This window comes from Podarcis vaucheri, assembly GCF_965113315.1.
Source record: "Podarcis vaucheri genome assembly, chromosome: 2".
Taxonomy (NCBI): domain Eukaryota; kingdom Metazoa; phylum Chordata; class Lepidosauria; order Squamata; family Lacertidae; genus Podarcis; species Podarcis vaucheri.
Window position 1 is genome coordinate 10,223,997 of NC_138760.1, and position 21,947 is coordinate 10,245,943.

Genomic DNA, 21,947 nt, shown 5'->3' on the forward strand with positions numbered 1-21,947 from the left:
AATGTTTTTCGGTGGAAACAGATGGTTTTTTATCATCGGAAACAGACTTAGCCCTCGACGTCTGAACAACTTTTTTTGAAAAAATCCCTAAGCCGCGTGGTCACAATTTCTTCGCAAAATCTGACGTTCTGCAATTCACTCAAAAATGTTGGCAAAGTGTTGCAAGTGATCTCCTGAAATGTTTTTCGGTGGAAACAGATGGGTTTTTATCATCGGAAACAGAATTAGCCCGCGACGTCTGAACAACTTTTTTTGAAAAAATCCCTAAGCCGCGCAGTCACAATTTCTGCTCAACATCTGACGTTCTGCAATTCACTCAAAAATGTTGACAAACTGTTGCAAGTGATCCCCTGAAATGTTTTTCGGTGGAAACAGATGGGTTTTTATCATCGGAAACAGAATTAGCCCTCGACGTCTGAACAACTTTTTTTGAAAAAATCCCTAAGGCGCGGTCACAATTTCAGCAAAAATATGACGTTGTGGAATTCACTCAAAAATGGTGCCAAACTGTTGCAAGTGATCCCCTGAAAGGTTTTCCGTGGAAACAGATTGGTTTTTATCATCGGGAACAGAATTTACCCTCGACGTCTGAATAACTTTTTTTGAAAAAATCCCTAAGCCGCGCGCGGTCACAATTTCTTCTCAAAATCTGACGTTCTGCAATTCACTGAAAAATGTTGGCAAACTGTTGCAAGTGATCCCCTGAAATGTTTTTCGGTGGAAACAGATGGGTTTTTTTCATCGGAAACAGAATTAGCCCTTGACGTCTGAACAACTGTTTTTGAAAAAATCCCTAAGCCGCGCGGTCACAATTTCTTCTCAAAATCTGACGTTCTGCAATTCACTCAAAAATGTTGGCAAACTGTTGCAAGTGATCCCCTGAAATGTTTTTCGGTGGAAACAGATGGGTTTTTATCATCGGAAACAAAATTAGCCCTTGACGTCTGAACAACTTTTTTTGAAAAAATCCCTAAGCCGCGCGCGGTCACAATTTCTTCTCAAAATCTGACGTTCTGCAATTCACTCAAAAATGTTGACAAACTGTTGCAAGTGATCCCATGAATTTTTTTTCAGTGGAAACAGATGGGTTTTTATCATCGGGAACAGAATTAGCCCTCGACGTCTGAACAACTTTTTTTGAAAAAATCCCTAAGGCGCGGCCACAATTTCAGCAAAAATATGACGTTCTGCAATTCACTCAAAAATGGGGCCAAACTGTTGCAAGTGATCCCCTGAAAGGTTTTCCGTGGAAACAGATTGGTTTTTATCATCGGGAACAGAATTTACCCTCGACGTCTGAATAACTTTTTTTGAAAAAATCCCTAAGCCGCGCGGTCACAATTTCTTCTCAAAATCTGACGTTCTGCAATTCACTCAAAAATGTTGGCAAACTGTTGCAAGTGATCCCCTGAAATGTTTTTTGGTGGAAACAGATGGTTTTTTATCATCGGAAACAGAATTAGCCCTCGACGTCTGAACAACTTTTTTTGAAAAAATCCCTAAGCCGCGCGGTCACAATTTCTTCGCAAAATCTGACGTTCTGCAATTCACTCAAAAATGTTGGCAAAGTGTTGCAAGTGATCCCCTGAAATGTTTTTCGGTGGAAACAGATGGGTTTTTATCATCGGAAACAGAATTAGCCCTCGACGTCAGAACAACTTTTTTTGAAAAAATCCCTAAGCCGCGCGGTCACAATTTCTTCTCAAAATCTGATGTTCTGCAATTCACTAAAAAATGTTGACAAACTGTTGCAAGTGATCCCCTGAAATGTTTTTCGGTGGAAACAGATGGGTTTTTATCATCGGAAACAGAATTAGCCCTCGACGTCAGAACAACTTTTTTTGAAAAAATCCCTAAGCCGCGCGGTCACAATTTCTGCTCAAAATCTGACGTTCTGCAATTCACTGAAAAATGTTGGCAAACTGTTGCAAGTGATCCCCTGAAATGTTTTTCGGTGGAAACAGATGGGTTTTTATCATCGGAAACAGAATTAGCCCTCGACGTCAGAACAACTTTTTTTGAAAAAATCCCTAAGCCGCGCGGTCACAATTTCTTCTCAAAATCTGATGTTCTGCAATTCACTAAAAAATGTTGACAAACTGTTGCAAGTGATCCCCTGAAATGTTTTTCGGTGGAAACAGATGGGTTTTTATCATCGGAAACAGAATTAGCCCTCGACGTCAGAACAACTTTTTTTGAAAAAATCCCTAAGCCGCGCGGTCACAATTTCTGCTCAAAATCTGACGTTCTGCAATTCACTGAAAAATGTTGGCAAACTGTTGCAAGTGATCCCCTGAAATGTTTTTCGGTGGAAACAGATGGGTTTTTATCATCGGAAACAGAATTAGTCCTCGACGTCTGAACAACTTTTTTTAAAAAAATCCCTAAGTCGCGTGGTCACGATTTCTTCTCAAAATCTGACGTTCTGCAATTCACTCAAAAATGTTGGCAAAGTGTTGCAAGTGAAACCCTGAAATGTTTTTCGGTGGAAACAGATGGGTTTTTATCATCGGAAACAGAATTAGCCCTCGACGTCAGAACAACTTTTTTGGAAAAAATCCCTAAGTCACAATTTCTGCTCAAAATCTGACGTTCTGCAATTCACTCAAAAATGTTGACAAACTGTTGCAAGTGATCCCCTGAAATGTTTTTCGGTGGAAACAGATGGGTTTTTATCATCGGAAACAGAATTAGCCCTCGACGTCTGAACAACTTTTTTTGAAAAAATCCCTAAGGCGCGGTCACAATTTCAGCAAAAATATGACGTTCTGGAATTCACTCAAAAATGGTGCCAAACTGTTGCAAGTGATCCCCTGAAAGGTTTTCCGTGGAAACAGATTGGTTTTTATCATCGGGAACAGAATTTACCCTCGACGTCTGAATAACTTTTTTTGAAAAAATCCCTAAGCCGCGCGCGGTCACAATTTCTTCTCAAAATCTGAAGTTCTGCAATTCACTAAAAAATGTTGACAAACTGTTGCAAGTGATCCCCTGAAATGTTTTTCGGTGGAAACAGATGGGTTTTTATCATCGGAAACAGAATTAGCCCTCGATGTCAGAACAACTTTTTTTGAAAAAATCCCTAAGCCGCGCGGTCACAATTTCTGCTCAAAATCTGACGTTCTGCAATTCACTGAAAAATGTTGGCAAACTGTTGCAAGTGATCCCCTGAAATGTTTTTCGGTGGAAACAGATGGGTTTTTATTTATTTTTTTTTTTATATAATAATTTTTATTACATTTTTTCCAAATTACAGAGAAAACAAAAAGAAAGACAGAGCTAAAGAAAAAAAGAAAGAAAAAACAGAAAATCTCAACCATTTCGACAACTTATTTCAAATTTCCATTGGACTTCCCCACATCTCCCATATGAGTGCATTCTTGATAATAAAATTTGCCAGCAAATTATACCCTTATTTCATATGTTTCTTTACATTTTCAGTTGCAATTTAAGTTTAAATCTCTTATTCTCCAATTACTCTAAAAATGTAACATAATATCCTTTTTACCCGTTTAAACTTTGATTCTTTCATGAATATTGTCAGTTTCATAGATAATTAAATTTCATTGCTGGGGCTAACGTTCCCAATCATACGACGTCTTATGTTTCATACAACTTATAATACTTCTGCAAATAGTCTTTAAATTTTTTCCAGTCCTCCTCCATTGCCTCTTCTCCCAGGTCTCGGATCCTTGCAGTCATCTCGGCCAGTTCCATGTAGTTCATCAATTGCGTCTGCCAGTCCTCCAGTGTGGGCAAATCTTGGGTCTTCCAATGCTTAGCAATAAGGATTCTTGCTGCTGTTGTAGCATACATAAATAAAGTTCTATCCTTTTTTAACACCTTCTGGCCGACAATGCCCAGAAGGAAGGCCTCTGGTTTCTTGGGAAAGGTGTACTTAAACACCTTTTTTAACTCGTTATAAATCATTTCCCAAAAGGCCTTCAGTCTTGGACAAGTCCACCAGAGGTGAAAGAATGTCCCTTCAGCCTCCTTACATTTCCAACATTTATTGTCAGACAAATGGTATATCTTAGCAAGTTTGACTGGGGTCATGTACCACCGGTATACCATTTTCATAATGTTTTCTTTCAAGGCATTACATGCCGTAAATTTCATACCGGTGGTCCATAACCTTTCCCAGTCTTCGGACATAATATTGTAACCAATGTCTTGAGCCCATTTTATCATGGCTGACTTAACTGTCTCATCCTGAGTGTTCCATTTAAGCAGCAAGTTGTACATTCTCGATAATACCTTGGTCTTTGGTTCTAGCAACTCTGTCTCAAGTTTCGATCTTTCCACCTGGAATCCTACCTTTTTATCTAGCTTAAAAACCTCATTAATTTGGGCATAGTGTAGCCAATTTTGCACCTTATCCTTTAGTTTTTCAAAGCTCTGCAACCTCCAATTACCTCCGATGTTTTCTATTATTTCCCAATATTTCGGCCAATGTGCCTCCATATTGGCTGTTTTCCGAGCTTTGGCCTCTATTGGTGAGATCCACCTCGGAGTTTTAGTTTCCAATAAGTCTTTGTATTTTTTCCAGACCATATATATTGCTTTCCTGACAATATGGTTTTTGAACATTCCATATGTTTTCCCCTTGTCATACCACAAATACGCATGCCAACCTAACGAATTGTTAAAGCCTTCCAGATCTAGGACATCAGTGTTTTCCAATAAGATCCAATCCTTCATCCAGCAGAAGGCCGCAGCTTCATAGTATAACCTTAAGTCCGGCAGGGCAAACCCCCCTCTCTCCTTTGCATCAGTTAGTATTTTAAACTTTATTCGGGGCTTTTTGCCCTGCCAGACGAACCTAGAAATATCCCTCTGCCACTTTCCAAAACATTCCACTCTGTCCACGACCTGCAAGGCTTGAAACAGAAACAACATTTTTGGCAAAACGTTCATTTTTATAACTGCAATTCGGCCTAACAAGGATAATTTCAGTCTTGACCAGATTTCCAAATCTTTTTTAACCTCTGACCAGCATTTTTCATAATTATCTTTGAATAGATTCAAATTCTTAGAAGACAGATTAACCCCCAGGTATTTCACTTTTTTAACAATGTTTAGTTCTGTTTCCCTCTGGAACCCCTCTGTTTCAATAGCCGTCAAATTTTTCCCTAACACCTTAGTTTTTTGTTTGTTCAACTTAAAACCCGCCACCCGACCAAATTTCTGAATCAATTCCAAAACTCTTTTTGTACTAGGTTCTGGCTCCTGTAATGTTAAAACCAAGTCATCTGCAAATGCTTTCAGTTTATATTGTTTCGCTCCGACCCGTATTCCTTGTACCTGCCGATCCTCCCTTATCATATTCAGCAAAACCTCCAGAACCGAGATAAACAACAGAGGGGATAGGGGGCACCCCTGGCGTGTTCCTTTTTCAATATGAAGTTCTTCTGTCACCACATTGTTCACTATCAACTTAGCTTTTTGTTCCGAATAGATTGCCTCTATTCCATTCTCAAACCCCCTTCCCACTCCCATCCCTTCCAAGTTTTTCTTCATAAATTTCCAAGAAATGTTGTCAAAGGCCTTCTCCGCATCAATAAAAATTAACACTGCTTTGGTGTTAATGTTTGTTTGTAAAAGTTCCAGAATATCGATAATGTTCCTGGTGTTGTCAAACAAATGTCTGCCTGGGAGAAAGCCTGCTTGGTCCTTATGAATTACTTCATTTAATACTTTTTTAAATCTATTAGCTAGAACATCCGCAAATATTTTGTAATCCACATTTAGGAGTGAGATGGGTCGGTAGTTCTTAAGTTGAGTCTTTTCAGTTTCCACTTTAGGTATCAGTGTGATGAATGCTTCTTTCCACGTATCTGGTGCCCTCCCTCCCCCCATAATCTGGTTACAAACCTCCATTAATGGTTGTATCAAGTAGTCTTTTAAAGTCTTATAGTATTTGGAGGTGAGTCCATCAGGGCCTGGAGATTTGCCTAGCTGCGTATTCTGAATGGCATCCTCAATTTCCTGTTGTGTTATTTTACAGTTCAAGATTGATCTCTTTTCTTGTGATAATTCTGGAAGGCCGTTTTCTTTCAAAAATTGTTCTATCTCAGTCGCATCCTCGGATCCTTGTGTATACAATTTTTTAAAATATTTCTGGAAACACTTTCTAATTTCTCCCGGTTTCTGAATGTTCTTTCCTTCAACTTCTAGATTGGTAACATAATTTAATTTTTGTCTCTTTTTCAACTGCCAAGCTAGCAGTTTCCCACATTTATTCGCCGACTCAAAAGATCTTTGTTTCATTTGTTTAATCTTCCATTCCACTTCTTGATTAATCAGTTTCGCATATTGTGACTGGTGGAATTTAATTTCTCTTAAAGTCTCCTTTGATTTTGGGTTTAATCTTAATTTTTTCTCACCATCTCTTATCTTCTCCAATATCTTATCCTTTTTACCATTCCAGAACTTTTTCTTGATCGTATTCTGTTGTATCAGAAACCCTCTCATAACAGCTTTACTCGCGTCCCAGATTATTCTTTTTTCCACCGAGGTATTCAAGTTAATTTCAAAATAGTCCTTTAAAGCTTTTTGGGCCTTCTTTACAATCTCTTGATCTCTTAGCAGGTTGTCATTCATTTTCCATCTGAAGGAATCGGCAGTAGTTAGTCTCATTTCCATTTTCAAAGCGTTATGGTCGGAGCATGTCTTTGGGCAGATTTCTATTTTTATAGTCTTAGGTGCCAGCCCTCTAGTTGTCCAAATTTGGTCGATTCTTGTCCATGACAGATGGGCCTCAGAAAAGAAAGTTCCTTCTTTACCAAGGGGGTTTCTCGTCCTCCATAAATCAATTAAATCCATATTGTCAGTTAATTCAAAAAAGGTTTTTGGTAGTCTTCCATCTTTGGTCAAATTCTGGTTCTGTGACTTATCCATAAAAGTAGAGACAACCCCATTCATATCTCCCATCATAATGATGTTAGAGTAGTCCAGATAGTCCAGTAATGTCTCATGCAGCTTCTTGTAAAATTCTGATTTCCCCTCATTTGGTGCGTAGATTCCTAATATCAATATTTTCTCTCCTTGGGTCGATATTTCAATAGCCAGGATTCTTCCTTGTTCATCTTTGAACAAGAATTTTGGTGAAAGGTTCTCCTTGGCGTAGATCACCACGCCTCTCTTTTTAACTCTGTCTGATGAAATAAATTCTTGGCCTAATCTTTTATTTATTAACACCTTCTTGTGTAACCTGGTCACATGAGTTTCTTGCAAACAAATTATATCCAAATTTTCTTTCTTTAGAATATGGAAGATCCTTTTGCGTTTTTCTGGGGAATTCGCGCCATTAATGTTCCAACTATACAGCTGCAGAGACATCCTGTATCGATCTGTTGTTACTCTTTATTGGGTGTCTTCTTTTTTGTCCGGGTCCGAAGGTGGTGGCTCTTTCCCGAACTCTGGTGGTGGCCAAATAGCTGCTGCTCCTTTCTGCAGGTCTTCTCCGTTGTCGTGTAGGAACTTCTGGCTATCCTCTTTCGTTTTGATTTTTATCTTCTTTCCTTTGTATTTGAATGAAAGGCCTTGTGGAAACTCCCACCTGTATGGTATTCCGTTACCTCTCAAAAGTCCAGCTAGGTCAGTATAGTTAGATCTGAGATCCAGTAATTGCTTAGGGATGTCCTTGTAGATTTGTGCTCTTCTGTCCTGTATCACAAGTGCTTTGTTAAAATGTAGGTCAAGTAGCTTGTCTCTCTCCTGTTTAGTCCTTAAGATGATCAAACAGTCTCTAGGCCTGTCTTTTCCAACGACTCTTCCCAATCTAAATGCGGTTGTTATTTTAAAATCTGTGTCTTCATTAATACCCCAGAATTTAGAGAATTCTGCTGTTAGAAAACCTATCAAGTCCTCTTTCTCAATCTCTGGGATAGAGCGTAATCTCAGATTATTTTCCTTATTTCGCAGTTCCACCAAAGACAGGTAGGCCTGCTGGTCTGTAATATGTTTGTGGAGAGGTCTTACCTCTCCTTTCAGTTCCTCCACTCCTTTTGCTGCAGCCTCTGCTTTTTGGTTCGCAGCCTCCGCCAATTTTCGATTTTCAGATGTTGCGTCGTTTAGATTTCCAATGTCTTGTGAGTGCTTAGCCACCTGTTCTGAAAGTTTGGTAATTGAGGATGTGGCTAAATCAATTTTTGCAGTTTGGTCATCCACTTTTTTGTTCAAAATTGCAAATTGTTGTAACATTTCCTCTAACAAAGTGTTAGACCCTCCAGATGCCATATCCTCACCTGTTAATTGTTCAGCTTCTTCAGCTAGAGTTGTTGGCGAGGGTGCAGTCTGCAAAACGGCAGGGACTGAAGATCTGCGTCCCTGAGAAAATAGGGTTGTTTGTGTCAGTTTGCCTTTCCCTGCCTTCGACGCAGCTCTTGTTTTTACTCTGTCGCTCATTCCCCACCTGTCTTTGGATTCAAGGTCAGGCTGTCAAAATTTTCCTGGGAAAAGCAGGCCTTGGAGTAAACAACCAAACCACAGAGAGACAAAGCAAAATTGGTTCCCAGGTAATTGTAAATCCCAAACTCCACTAGAGGGAGTACTGTTGCAGTTCAGGAAGGAAGAGACAAAGTTTCAGTCGCCATTAAAGTTCCTGCAATTGAGTAAATTAACAATAGTCTTTGGAGAAGACCTTTTCCCTCAAGCAGAGCTCTCACAATGTTGCCACAAGTCTCTTAAAAGGTGCAAAGTGCAGTTGTTAAATTGTATCCAACAGTGATGCCTCTAAATATCCATTTCAAATTTGTAAGTGTATCTGCAAAACAGCCTTTTGTCCCTCTGCAAGTCCGGGGCTTGGGTTTTTAAAGTCTTTAAAATTTTTTAGTAAGTTTAGCAGAGGAGGAAGTCCCCATAGAAAAAGATAGAGCCAGTCCCAAAGAAATAAAAGTAACTTGCCTTTCAGTTTCCAGCTTCTCTAAGCGTATGGTTTCTCTTGTTTTAAAGCCCTTCTGTACTGCTTCCAGCCTGTCAGATCCTTTGCCTTTGATCACTAAGCACCATCGGGAGACGGACTTCCTTTTTCTCGTCTCCCGCTTTCAGCCAAATTCATAAATTTTGTAATCCAATCTCAGGTGAATCTTACTCACGAGTAGTTGGTCTGTAATCCAATGTAGAAGGAAGAAAGGTCGGCGCTCATCCGTAACAGCCGCGCGGCTTCACTCCCGCAGAAAGAGCGATGAATCCACAGCACCGCTTCCCCTCCGCGCTTCCGGAGCCCCTTACGGGGTCCCTTCTTCGTTTTGGGGGTTGCTCTAGGTGCCCGCCGGATCCCACGGCCACGAGCTCACTCTGCTCGTGGTTTTTCTTAGTGGGTCGTCGCTTTGCCGCAGCGAACGACCCTTTTCTGCGGAGCCCCTCTTCGCAGCGCGAAGAGGACCGCCATTACTTGTTTCGCGCCGCCTCCGGAAGTCTACCGAAACAGATGGGTTTTTATCATCGGAAACAAAATTAGCCCGCGACGTCTGAACAACTTTTTTTGAAAAAAACCCTAAGCCGCGCGGTCACAATTTCTTCTCAAAATCTGACGTTCTGCAATTCACTGAAAAATGTTGGCAAACTGTTGCAAGTGATCCCCTGAAATGTTTTTCGGTGGAAACAGATGGGTTTTTTTCATCGGAAACAGAATTAGCCCTTGACGTCTGAACAACTGTTTTTGAAAAAATCCCTAAGCCGCGCGGTCACAATTTCTTCTCAAAATCTGACGTTCTGCAATTCACTCAAAAATGTTGGCAAACTGTTGCAAGTGATACCCTGAAATGTTTTTCGGTGGAAACAGATGGGTTTTTATCATCGGAAACAAAATTAGCCCTTGACGTCTGAACAACATTTTTTGAAAAAATCCCTAAGCCGCGCGGTCACAATTTCTTCTCAAAATCTGATGTTCTGCAATTCACTCAAAAATGTTGGCAAACTGTTGCAAGTGATCCCCTGAAATGTTTTTCGGTGGAAACAGATGGTTTTTTATCATCGGAAACAGAATTAGCCCTCGACGTCTGAACAACTTTTTTTGAAAAAATCCCTAAGCCGCGCGGTCACAATTTCTTCTCAAAATCTGACGTTCTGCAATTCACTCAAAAATGTTGGCAAAGTGTTGCAAGTGATCTCCTGAAATGTTTTTCGGTGGAAACAGATGGGTTTTTATCATCGGAAACAGAATTAGCCCGCGACGTCTGAACAACTTTTTTTGAAAAAATCCCTAAGCCGCGCAGTCACAATTTCTGCTCAACATCTGACGTTCTGCAATTCACTCAAAAATGTTGACAAACTGTTGCAAGTGATCCCCTGAAATGTTTTTCGGTGGAAACAGATGGGTTTTTATCATCGGAAACAGAATTAGCCCTCGACGTCTGAACAACTTTTTTTGAAAAAATCCCTAAGGCGCGGTCACAATTTCAGCAAAAATATGACGTTCTGGAATTCACTCAAAAATGGTGCCAAACTGTTGCAAGTGATCCCCTGAAAGGTTTTCCGTGGAAACAGATTGGTTTTTATCATCGGGAACAGAATTTACCCTCGACGTCTGAATAACTTTTTTTGAAAAAATCCCTAAGCCGCGCGCGGTCACAATTTCTTCTCAAAATCTGACGTTCTGCAATTCACTGAAAAATGTTGGCAAACTGTTGCAAGTGATCTCCTGAAATGTTTTTCGGTGGAAACAGATGGGTTTTTATCATCGGAAACAGAATTAGCCCGCGACGTCTGAACAACTTTTTTTGAAAAAATCCCTAAGCCGCGCAGTCACAATTTCTGCTCAACATCTGACGTTCTGCAATTCACTAAAAAATGTTGACAAACTGTTGCAAGTGATCCCCTGAAATGTTTTTCGGTGGAAACAGATGGGTTTTTATCATCGGAAACAGAATTAGCCCTCGATGTCAGAACAACTTTTTTTGAAAAAATCCCTAAGCTGCGCGGTCACAATTTCTGCTCAAAATCTGACGTTCTGCAATTCACTGAAAAATGTTGGCAAACTGTTGCAAGTGATCCCCTGAAATGTTTTTCGGTGGAAACAGATGGGTTTTTATCATCGGAAACAAAATTAGCCCGCGACGTCTGAACAACTTTTTTTGAAAAAAACCCTAAGCCGCGCGGTCACAATTTCTTCTCAAAATCTGACGTTCTGCAATTCACTGAAAAATGTTGGCAAACTGTTGCAAGTGATCCCCTGAAATGTTTTTCGGTGGAAACAGATGGGTTTTTTTCATCGGAAACAGAATTAGCCCTTGACGTCTGAACAACTGTTTTTGAAAAAATCCCTAAGCCGCGCGGTCACAATTTCTTCTCAAAATCTGACGTTCTGCAATTCACTCAAAAATGTTGGCAAACTGTTGCAAGTGATCCCCTGAAATGTTTTTCGGTGGAAACAGATGGGTTTTTATCATCGGAAACAAAATTAGCCCTTGACGTCTGAACAACTTTTTTTGAAAAAATCCCTAAGCCGCGCGGTCACAATTTCTTCTCAAAATCTGACGTTCTGCAATTCACTCAAAAATGTTGGCAAACTGTTGCAAGTGATCCCCTGAAATGTTTTTCGGTGGAAACAGATGGTTTTTTATCCTCGGAAACGAATTAGCCCTCGACGTCTGAACAACTGTTTTTGAAAAAATCCCTAAGCCGCGCGGTCACAATTTCTTCTCAAAATCTGACGTTCTGCAATTCACTCAAAAATGTTGGCAAACTGTTGCAAGTGATCCCCTGAAATGTTTTTCGGTGGAAACAGATGGGTTTTTATCATCGGAAACAAAATTAGCCCTTGACGTCTGAACAACTTTTTTTGAAAAAATCCCTAAGCCGCGCGGTCACAATTTCTTCTCAAAATCTGACGTTCTGCAATTCACTCAAAAATGTTGGCAAACTGTTGCAAGTGATCCCCTGAAATGTTTTTCGGTGGAAACAGATGGTTTTTTATCCTCGGAAACGAATTAGCCCTCGACGTCTGAACAACTTTTTTTGAAAAAATCCCTAAGCCGCGCGGTCACAATTTCTTCTCAAAATCTAACGTTCTGCAATTCACTCAAAAATGTTGGCAAACTGTTGCAAGTGATCCCCTGAAATGTTTTTTGGTGGAAACAGATGGGTTTTTTTCATCGGAAACAGAATTAGCCCTTGACGTCTGAACAACTGTTTTTGAAAAAATCCCTAAGCCGCGCGGTCACAATTTCTTCTCAAAATCTGACGTTCTGCAATTCACTCAAAAATGTTGGCAAACTGTTGCAAGTGATCCCCTGAAATGTTTTTCGGTGGAAACAGATGGGTTTTTATCATCGGAAACAAAATTAGCCCTTGACGTCTGAACAACTTTTTTTGAAAAAATCCCTAAGCCGCGCGGTCACAATTTCTTCTCAAAATCTGACGTTCTGCAATTCACTCAAAAATGTTGGCAAACTGTTGCAAGTGATCCCCTGAAATGTTTTTCGGTGGAAACAGATGGTTTTTTATCCTCGGAAACGAATTAGCCCTCGACGTCTGAACAACTGTTTTTGAAAAAATCCCTAAGCCGCGCGGTCACAATTTCTTCTCAAAATCTGACGTTCTGCAATTCACTCAAAAATGTTGGCAAACTGTTGCAAGTGATCCCCTGAAATGTTTTTCGGTGGAAACAGATGGGTTTTTATCATCGGAAACAAAATTAGCCCTTGACGTCTGAACAACTTTTTTTGAAAAAATCCGTAAGCCGCGCGGTCACAATTTCTTCTCAAAATCTGACGTTCTGCAATTCACTCAAAAATGTTGGCAAACTGTTGCAAGTGATCCCCTGAAATGTTTTTCGGTGGAAACAGATGGTTTTTTATCCTCGGAAACGAATTAGCCCTCGACGTCTGAACAACTTTTTTTGAAAAAATCCCTAAGCCGCGCGGTCACAATTTCTTCTCAAAATCTAACGTTCTGCAATTCACTCAAAAATGTTGGCAAACTGTTGCAAGTGATCCCCTGAAATGTTTTTTGGTGGAAACAGATGGGTTTTTATCATCGGAAACAGAATTAGCCCTCGACGTCTGAACAACTTTTTTTGAAAAAATCCCTAAGCCGCGCGGTCACAATTTCTTCTCAAAATCTGACGTTCTGCAATTCACTGAAAAATGTTGGAAAACTGTTGCAAGTGATCCCATGAAATGTTTTTCGGTGGAAACAGATGGGTTTTTATCATCGGAAACAGAATTAGCCCTCGAAGTCTGAACAACTTTTTTTGAAAAAATCCCTAAGCCGCGCGGTCACAATTTCTTCTCAAAATCTGACGTTCTGCAATTCACTCAAAATTGGTGCCAAACTGTTGCAAACGATCCCCTGAAATGTTTTTCGGTGGAAACAGATGGGTTTTTATCATCGGAAACAGAATTAGCCCTTGACGTCTGAACAACTTTTTTTGAAAAAATCCCTAAGACGCGTGGTCACAATTTCAGCAAAAATCTGACGTTCTGCAATTCACTCAAAAATGTTGGCAAACAGTTTCAAGTGATACCCTGAAATAGTTTTAGGTGGAAACAGATGGGTTTTTATCATCGGAAACAGAATTAGCCCTTGACGTCTGAAAAACTTTTATTGAAAAAATCCCTAAGCCGCGCGGTCACAATTTCTGCTAAAAATCTGACGTTCTGCAATTCACTGAAAAATGTTGGCAAACTGTTGCAAGTGATCCCCTGAAATGTTTTTCGGTGGAAACAGATGGGTTTTTATCATCCGAAACAGAATTAGCCCTCGACGTCTGAACAACTTTTTTTGAAAAAATCCCTAAGTCGCGCGGTCACGATTTCTTCTCAAAATCTGACGTTCTGCAATTCACTCAAAAATGTTGGCAAACTGTTGTAAGTGATACCCTGAAATGTTTTTCGGTGGAAACAGATGGGTTGTTATCATCAGAAACAGAATTAGCCCTTGACGTCTGAACAACTGTTTTTGAAAAAATCCCTAAGTCGCGCGGTCACGATTTCTTCTCAAAATCTGACGTTCTGCAATTCACTCAAAAATGTTGGCAAACTGTTGTAAGTGATACCCTGAAATGTTTTTTGGCGGAAACAGATGGGTTGTTATCATCAGAAACAGAATTAGCCCTTGACGTCTGAACAACTTTTTTTGAAAAAATCCCTAAGCCGCGCGGTCACAATTTCTTCTCAAAATCTGACGTTCTGCAATTCACTCAAAAATGTTGGCAAACTGTTGCAAGTGATCCCCTGAAATGTTTTTCGGTGGAAACAGATGGTTTTTTATCCTCGGAAACGAATTAGCCCTCGACGTCTGAACAACTGTTTTTGAAAAAATCCCTAAGCCGCGCGGTCACAATTTCTTCTCAAAATCTGACGTTCTGCAATTCACTCAAAAATGTTGGCAAACTGTTGCAAGTGATCCCCTGAAATGTTTTTCGGTGGAAACAGATGGGTTTTTATCATCGGAAACAAAATTAGCCCTTGACGTCTGAACAACTTTTTTTGAAAAAATCCCTAAGCCGCGCGGTCACAATTTCTTCTCAAAATCTGACGTTCTGCAATTCACTCAAAAATGTTGGCAAACTGTTGTAAGTGATACCCTGAAATGTTTTTCGGTGGAAACAGATGGGTTGTTATCATCAGAAACAGAATTAGCCCTTGACGTCTGAACAACTGTTTTTGAAAAAATCCCTAAGTCGCGCGGTCACGATTTCTTCTCAAAATCTGACGTTCTGCAATTCACTCAAAAATGTTGGCAAACTGTTGTAAGTGATACCCTGAAATGTTTTTCGGCGGAAACAGATGGGTTGTTATCATCAGAAACAGAATTAGCCCTTGACGTCTGAACAACTTTTTTTGAAAAAATCCCTAAGCCGCGCGGTCACAATTTCTTCTCAAAATCTGACGTTCTGCAATTCACTCAAAAATGTTGGCAAACTGTTGCAAGTGATCCCCTGAAATGTTTTTCGGTGGAAACAGATGGTTTTTTATCCTCGGAAACGAATTAGCCCTCGACGTCTGAACAACTGTTTTTGAAAAAATCCCTAAGCCGCGCGGTCACAATTTCTTCTCAAAATCTGACGTTCTGCAATTCACTCAAAAATGTTGGCAAACTGTTGCAAGTGATCCCCTGAAATGTTTTTCGGTGGAAACAGATGGGTTTTTATCATCGGAAACAAAATTAGCCCTTGACGTCTGAACAACTTTTTTTGAAAAAATCCCTAAGCCGCGCGGTCACAATTTCTTCTCAAAATCTGACGTTCTGCAATTCACTCAAAAATGTTGGCAAACTGTTGCAAGTGATCCCCTGAAATGTTTTTCGGTGGAAACAGATGGTTTTTTATCCTCGGAAACGAATTAGCCCTCGACGTCTGAACAACTTTTTTTGAAAAAATCCCTAAGCCGCGCGGTCACAATTTCTTCTCAAAATCTAACGTTCTGCAATTCACTCAAAAATGTTGGCAAACTGTTGCAAGTGATCCCCTGAAATGTTTTTTGGTGGAAACAGATGGGTTTTTATCATCGGAAACAGAATTAGCCCTCGACGTCTGAACAACTTTTTTTGAAAAAATCCCTAAGCCGCGCGGTCACAATTTCTTCTCAAAATCTGACGTTCTGCAATTCACTGAAAAATGTTGGAAAACTGTTGCAATTGATCCCATGAAATGTTTTTCGGTGGAAACAGATGGGTTTTTATCATCGGAAACAGAATTAGCCCTCGAAGTCTGAACAACTTTTTTTGAAAAAATCCCTAAGCCGCGCGGTCACAATTTCTTCTCAAAATCTGACGTTCTGCAATTCACTCAAAATTGGTGCCAAACTGTTGCAAACGATCCCCTGAAATGTTTTTCGGTGGAAACAGATGGGTTTTTATCATCGGAAACAGAATTAGCCCTTGACGTCTGAACAACTTTTTTTGAAAAAATCCCTAAGACGCGTGGTCACAATTTCAGCAAAAATCTGACGTTCTGCAATTCACTCAAAAATGTTGGCAAACAGTTTCAAGTGATACCCTGAAATAGTTTTAGGTGGAAACAGATGGGTTTTTATCATCGGAAACAGAATTAGCCCTTGACGTCTGAAAAACTTTTATTGAAAAAATCCCTAAGCCGCGCGGTCACAATTTCTGCTAAAAATCTGACGTTCTGCAATTCACTGAAAAATGTTGGCAAACTGTTGCAAGTGATCCCCTGAAATGTTTTTCGGTGGAAACAGATGGGTTTTTATCATCCGAAACAGAATTAGCCCTCGACGTCTGAACAACTTTTTTTGAAAAAATCCCTAAGTCGCGCGGTCACGATTTCTTCTCAAAATCTGACGTTCTGCAATTCACTCAAAAATGTTGGCAAACTGTTGTAAGTGATACCCTGAAATGTTTTTCGGTGGAAACAGATGGGTTGTTATCATCAGAAACAGAATTAGCCCTTGACGTCTGAACAACTGTTTTTGAAAAAATCCCTAAGTCGCGCGGTCACGATTTCTTCTCAAAATCTGACGTTCTGCAATTCACAGAAAAATGTTGGCAAACTGTTGCAAGTGATCCCCTGAAATGTTTTTCGGTGGAAACAGATGGGTTTTTATCATCGGAAACAGAATTAGCCCGCGACGTCTGAACAACTTTTTTTGAAAAAAACCCTAAGCCGCGCGGTCACAATTTCTTCTCAAAATCTGACGTTCTGCAATTCACTCAAAAATGTTGACAAACTGTTGCAAGTGATCCCCTGAAATGTTTTTCGGTGGAAATAGATGGGTTTTTATCATCGGAAACAGAATTAGCACTCGACGTCTGAACAACTTTTTTTGAAAAAATCCCTAAGCCGCGCGGTCACAATTTCTTCTCAAAATCTGACGTTCCTGCCATTCACTCAAAAATGTTGGCAAACTGTTGCAAGTGATCCCCTGAAATGTTTTTCGGTGGAAACAGATGGGTTTTTATCATCGGAAACAGAATTAACCCGCGACGTCTGAACAACTTTTTTTGAAAAAATCCCTGAGCCGCGCGGTCACAATTTCTTCTCAAAATGTGACGTTCTGCAATTCACACAAAAATGTTGGCAAACTGTTGCAAGTGATCCCCTGAAATGTTTTTCGGTGGAAACAGATGGTTTTTTATCATTGGAAACAGAATTAGCCCTCGACGTCTGAACAACTTTTTTTGAAGAAATCCATAAGCCGCGCGGTCACAATTTCTTCGCAAAATCTGACGTTCTGCAATTCACTCAAAAATGTTGGCAAAGTGTTGCAAGTGATCTCCTGAAATGTTTTTCGGTGGAAACAGATGGGTTTTTATCATCGGAAACAGAATTAGCCCGCGACGTCTGAACAACTTTTTTTGAAAAAATCCCTAAGCCGCGCGGTCACAATTTCTTCTCAAAATCTGACGTTCTGCAATTCACAAAAAAATGTTGGCAAACTGTTTCAAGTGATCCCCTGAAATGTTTTTCGGTGGAAACAGATGGGTTTTTATCATCCGAAACAGAATTAGCCCTCGACGTCTGAACAACTTTTTTTGAAAAAATCCCTAAGGCGCGGTCACAATTTCAGCAAAAATATGACGTTCTGCAATTCACTCAAAAATGGTGCCAAACTGTTGCAAGTGATCCCCTGAAAGGTTTTCCGTGGAAACAGATGGGTTTTTATCATCGGGAACAGAATTTACCCTCGACGTCTGAATAACTTTTTTTGAAAAAATCCCTAAGCCGCGCGCGGTCACAATTTCTTCTCAAAATCTGACGTTCTGCAATTCACTCAAAAATGTTGACAAACTGTTGCAAGTGATCCCCTGAATTTTTTTTCAGTGGAAACAGATGGGTTTTTATCATCGGAAACAGAATTAGCCCTTGACGTCAGAACAACTTTTTTTGAAAAAATCCCTAAGCCGCGCGGTCACAATTTCTGCTCAAAATCTGACGTTCTGCAATTCACTGAAAAATGTTGGCAAACTGTTGCAAGTGATCCCCTGAAATGTTTTTCGGTGGAAACAGATGGGTTTTTATCATCGGAAACAGAATTAGCAGTCGACGTCTGAACAACTTTTCTTAAAAAAATCCCTAAGCCGCGCGGTCACGATTTCTTCTCAAAATCTGACGTTCTGCAATTCACTCAAAAATGTTGGCAAAGTGTTGCAAGTGATACCCTGAAATGTTTTTCGGTGGAAACAGATGGGTTTTTATCATCGGAAACAGAATTAGCCCTCGACGTCAGAACAACTTTTTTGGAAAAAATCCCTAAGCCGCGCAGTCACAATTTCTGCTAAAAATCTGACGTTCTGCAATTCACTCAAAAATGTTGACAAACTGTTGCAAGTGATCCCCTGAAATGTTTTTCGGTGGAAACAGATGGGTTTTTATCATCGGAAACAGAATTAGCTCTCGACGTCTGAACAACTTTTTTTGAAAAAATCCCTAAGTCGCGCGGTCACGATTTCTTCTCAAAATCTGACGTTCTGCAATTCACTCAAATATGTTGGCAAAGTGTTGCAAGTGATACCCTGAAAAGTTTTTCGGTGGAAACAGATGGGTTTTTATCATCGGAAACAGAATTAGCCCTCGACGTCAGAACAACTTTCTTGGAAAAAATCCCTAAGCCGCGCAGTCACAATTTCTGCTCAACATCTGACGTTCTGCAATTCACTCAAAAATGTTGACAAACTATTGCAAGTGATCCCCTGAAATGTTTTTCGGGGGAAACAGATGGGTTTTTATCATCGGAAACAGAATTAGCCCTCGACGTCTGAACAACTTTTTTTGAAAAAATCCCTAAGGCGCGGTCACAATTTCAGCAAAAATATGACGTTCTGGAATTCACTCAAAAATGGTGCCAAACTGTTGCAAGTGATCCCCTGAAAGGTTTTCCGTGGAAACAGATTGGTTTTTATCATCGGGAACAGAATTTACCCTCGACGTCTGAATAACTTTTTTTGAAAAGATCCCTAAGCCGCGCGCGGTCACAATTTCTTCTCAAAATCTGAAGTTCTGCAATTCACTAAAAAATGTTGACAAACTGTTGCAAGTGATCCCCTGAAATGTTTTTCGGTGGAAACAGATGGGTTTTTATCATCGGAAACAGAATTAGCCCTCGATGTCAGAACAACTTTTTTTGAAAAAATCCCTAAGCCGCGCGGTCACAATTTCTGCTCAAAATCTGACGTTCTGCAATTCACTGAAAAATGTTGGCAAACTGTTGCAAGTGATCCCCTGAAATGTTTTTTGGTGGAAACAGATGGGTTTTTATCATCGGAAACAGAATTAGCCCTCGACGTCTGAACAACTTTTTTTGAAAAAATCCCTAAGCCGCGCGGTCACAATTTCTTCTCAAAATCTGACGTTCTGCAATTCACTGAAAAATGTTGGCAAACTGTTGCAAGTGATCCCCTGAAATGTTTTTTGGTGGAAACAGATGGGTTTTTATCATCGGAAACAGAATTAGCCCTTGACGTCTGAACAACTGTTTTTGAAAAAATCCCTAAGCCGCGCGGTCACAATTTCTTCTCAAAATCTGACGTTCTGCAATTCACACAAAAATGTTGGCAAACTGTTGCAAGTGATCCCCTGAAATGTTTTTTGGTGGAAACAGATGGGTTTTTTTCATCGGAAACAGAATTAGCCCTTGACGTCTGAACAACTGTTTTTGAAAAAATCCCTAAGCCGCGCGGTCACAATTTCTTCTCAAAATCTGACGTTCTGCAATTCATTCAAAAATGTTGGCAAACTGTTGCAAGTGATCCCCTGAAATGTTTTTTGGTGGAAACAGATGGGTTTTTATCATCGGAAACAGAATTAGCCCTCGACGTCTGAACAACTTTTTTTGAAAAAATCCCTAAGCCGCGCGGTCACAATTTCTTCTCAAAATCTGACGTTCTGCAATTCACTGAAAAATGTTGGCAAACTGTTGCAAGTGATCCCCTGAAATGTTTTTTGGTGGAAACAGATGGGTTTTTATCATCGGAAACAGAATTAGCCCTTGACGTCTGAACAACTGTTTTTGAAAAAATCCCTAAGCCGCGCGGTCACAATTTCTTCTCAAAATCTGACGTTCTGCAATTCACACAAAAATGTTGGCAAACTGTTGCAAGTGATCCCCTGAAATGTTTTTCGGTGGAAACAGATGGGTTTTTTTCATCGGAAACAGAATTAGCCCTTGACGTCTGAACAACTGTTTTTGAAAAAATCCCTAAGCCGCGCGGTCACAATTTCTTCTCAAAATCTGACGTTCTGCAATTCACTCAAAAATGTTGGCAAACTGTTGCAAGTGATCCCCTGAAATGTTTTTTGGTGGAAACAGATGGGTTTTTATCATCGGAAACAGAATTAGCCCTCGACGTCTGAACAACTTTTTTTGAAAAAATCCCTAAGCCGCGCGGTCACAATTTCTTCTCAAAATCTGACGTTCTGCAATTCACTGAAAAATGTTGGCAAACTGTTGCAAGTGATCCCCTGAAATGTTTTTTGGTGGAAACAGATGGGTTTTTATCATCGGAAACAGAATTAGCCCTTGACGTCTGAACAACTGTTTTTGAAAAAATCCCTAAGCCGCGCGGTCACAATTTCTTCTCAAAATCTGACGTTCTGCAATTCACACAAAAATGTTGGCAAACTGTTGCAAGTGATCCCCTGAAATGTTTTTCGGTGGAAACAGATGGGTTTTTTTCATCGGAAACAGAATTAGCCCTTGACGTCTGAACAACTGTTTTTGAAAAAATCCCTAAGCCGCGCGGTCACAATTTCTTCTCAAAATCTGACGTTCTGCAATTCACTCAAAAATGTTGGCAAACTGTTGCAAGTGATCCCCTGAAATGTTTTTCGGTGGAAACAGATGGGTTTTTATCATCGGAAACAAAATTAGCCCTTGACGTCTGAACAACTTTTTTTGAAAAAATCCCTAAGCCGCGCGGTCACAATTTCTTCTCAAAATCTGACGTTCTGCAATTCACTCAAAAATGTTGGCAAACTGTTGCAAGTGATCCCCTGAAATGTTTTTCGGTGGAAACAGATGGTTTTTTATCATCGGAAACAGAATTAGCCCTCGACGTCTGAACAACTTTTTTTGAAAAAATCCCTAAGCCGCGTGGTCACAATTTCTTCGCAAAATCTGACGTTCTGCAATTCACTCAAAAATGTTGGCAAAGTGTTGCAAGTGATCTCCTGAAATGTTTTTCGGTGGAAACAGATGGGTTTTTATCATCGGAAACAGAATTAGCCCGCGACGTCTGAACAACTTTTTTTGAAAAAATCCCTAAGCCGCGCAGTCACAATTGCTTCTCAAAATCTGACGTTCTGCAATTCACTCAAATATGTTGGCAAAGTGTTGCAAGTGATACCCTGAAATGTTTTTCGGTGGAAACAGATGGGTTTTTATCATCGGAAACAGAATTAGCCCTCGACGTCAGAACAACTTTTTTTGAAAAAATCCCTAAGCCGCGCAGTCACAATTTCTGCTCAACATCTGACGTTCTGCAATTCACTCAAAAATGTTGACAAACTGTTGCAAGTGATCCCCTGAAATGTTTTTCGGTGGAAACAGATGGGTTTTTATCATCGGAAACAGAATTAGCCCTCGACGTCTGAACAACTTTTTTTGAAAAAATCCCTAAGGCGCGGTCACAATTTCAGCAAAAATATGACGTTCTGGAATTCACTCAAAAATGGTGCCAAACTGTTGCAAGTGATCCCCTGAAAGGTTTTCCGTGGAAACAGATTGGTTTTTATCATCGGGAACAGAATTTACCCTCGACGTCTGAATAACTTTTTTTGAAAAAATCCCTAAGCCGCGCGGTCACAATTTCTGCTAAAAATCTGACGTTCTGCAATTCACAGAAAAATGTTGGCAAACTGTTGCAAGTGATCCCCTGAAATGTTTTTCGGTGGAAACAGATGGGTTTTTATCATCGGAAACAGACTTAGCCCTAGACGTCTGAACAACTTTTTTTGAAAAAATCCCTAAGCCGCGCGGTCACAATTTCTGCTCAAAATCTGACGTTCTGCAATTCACTCAAAAATGTTGGCAAATTGTTGC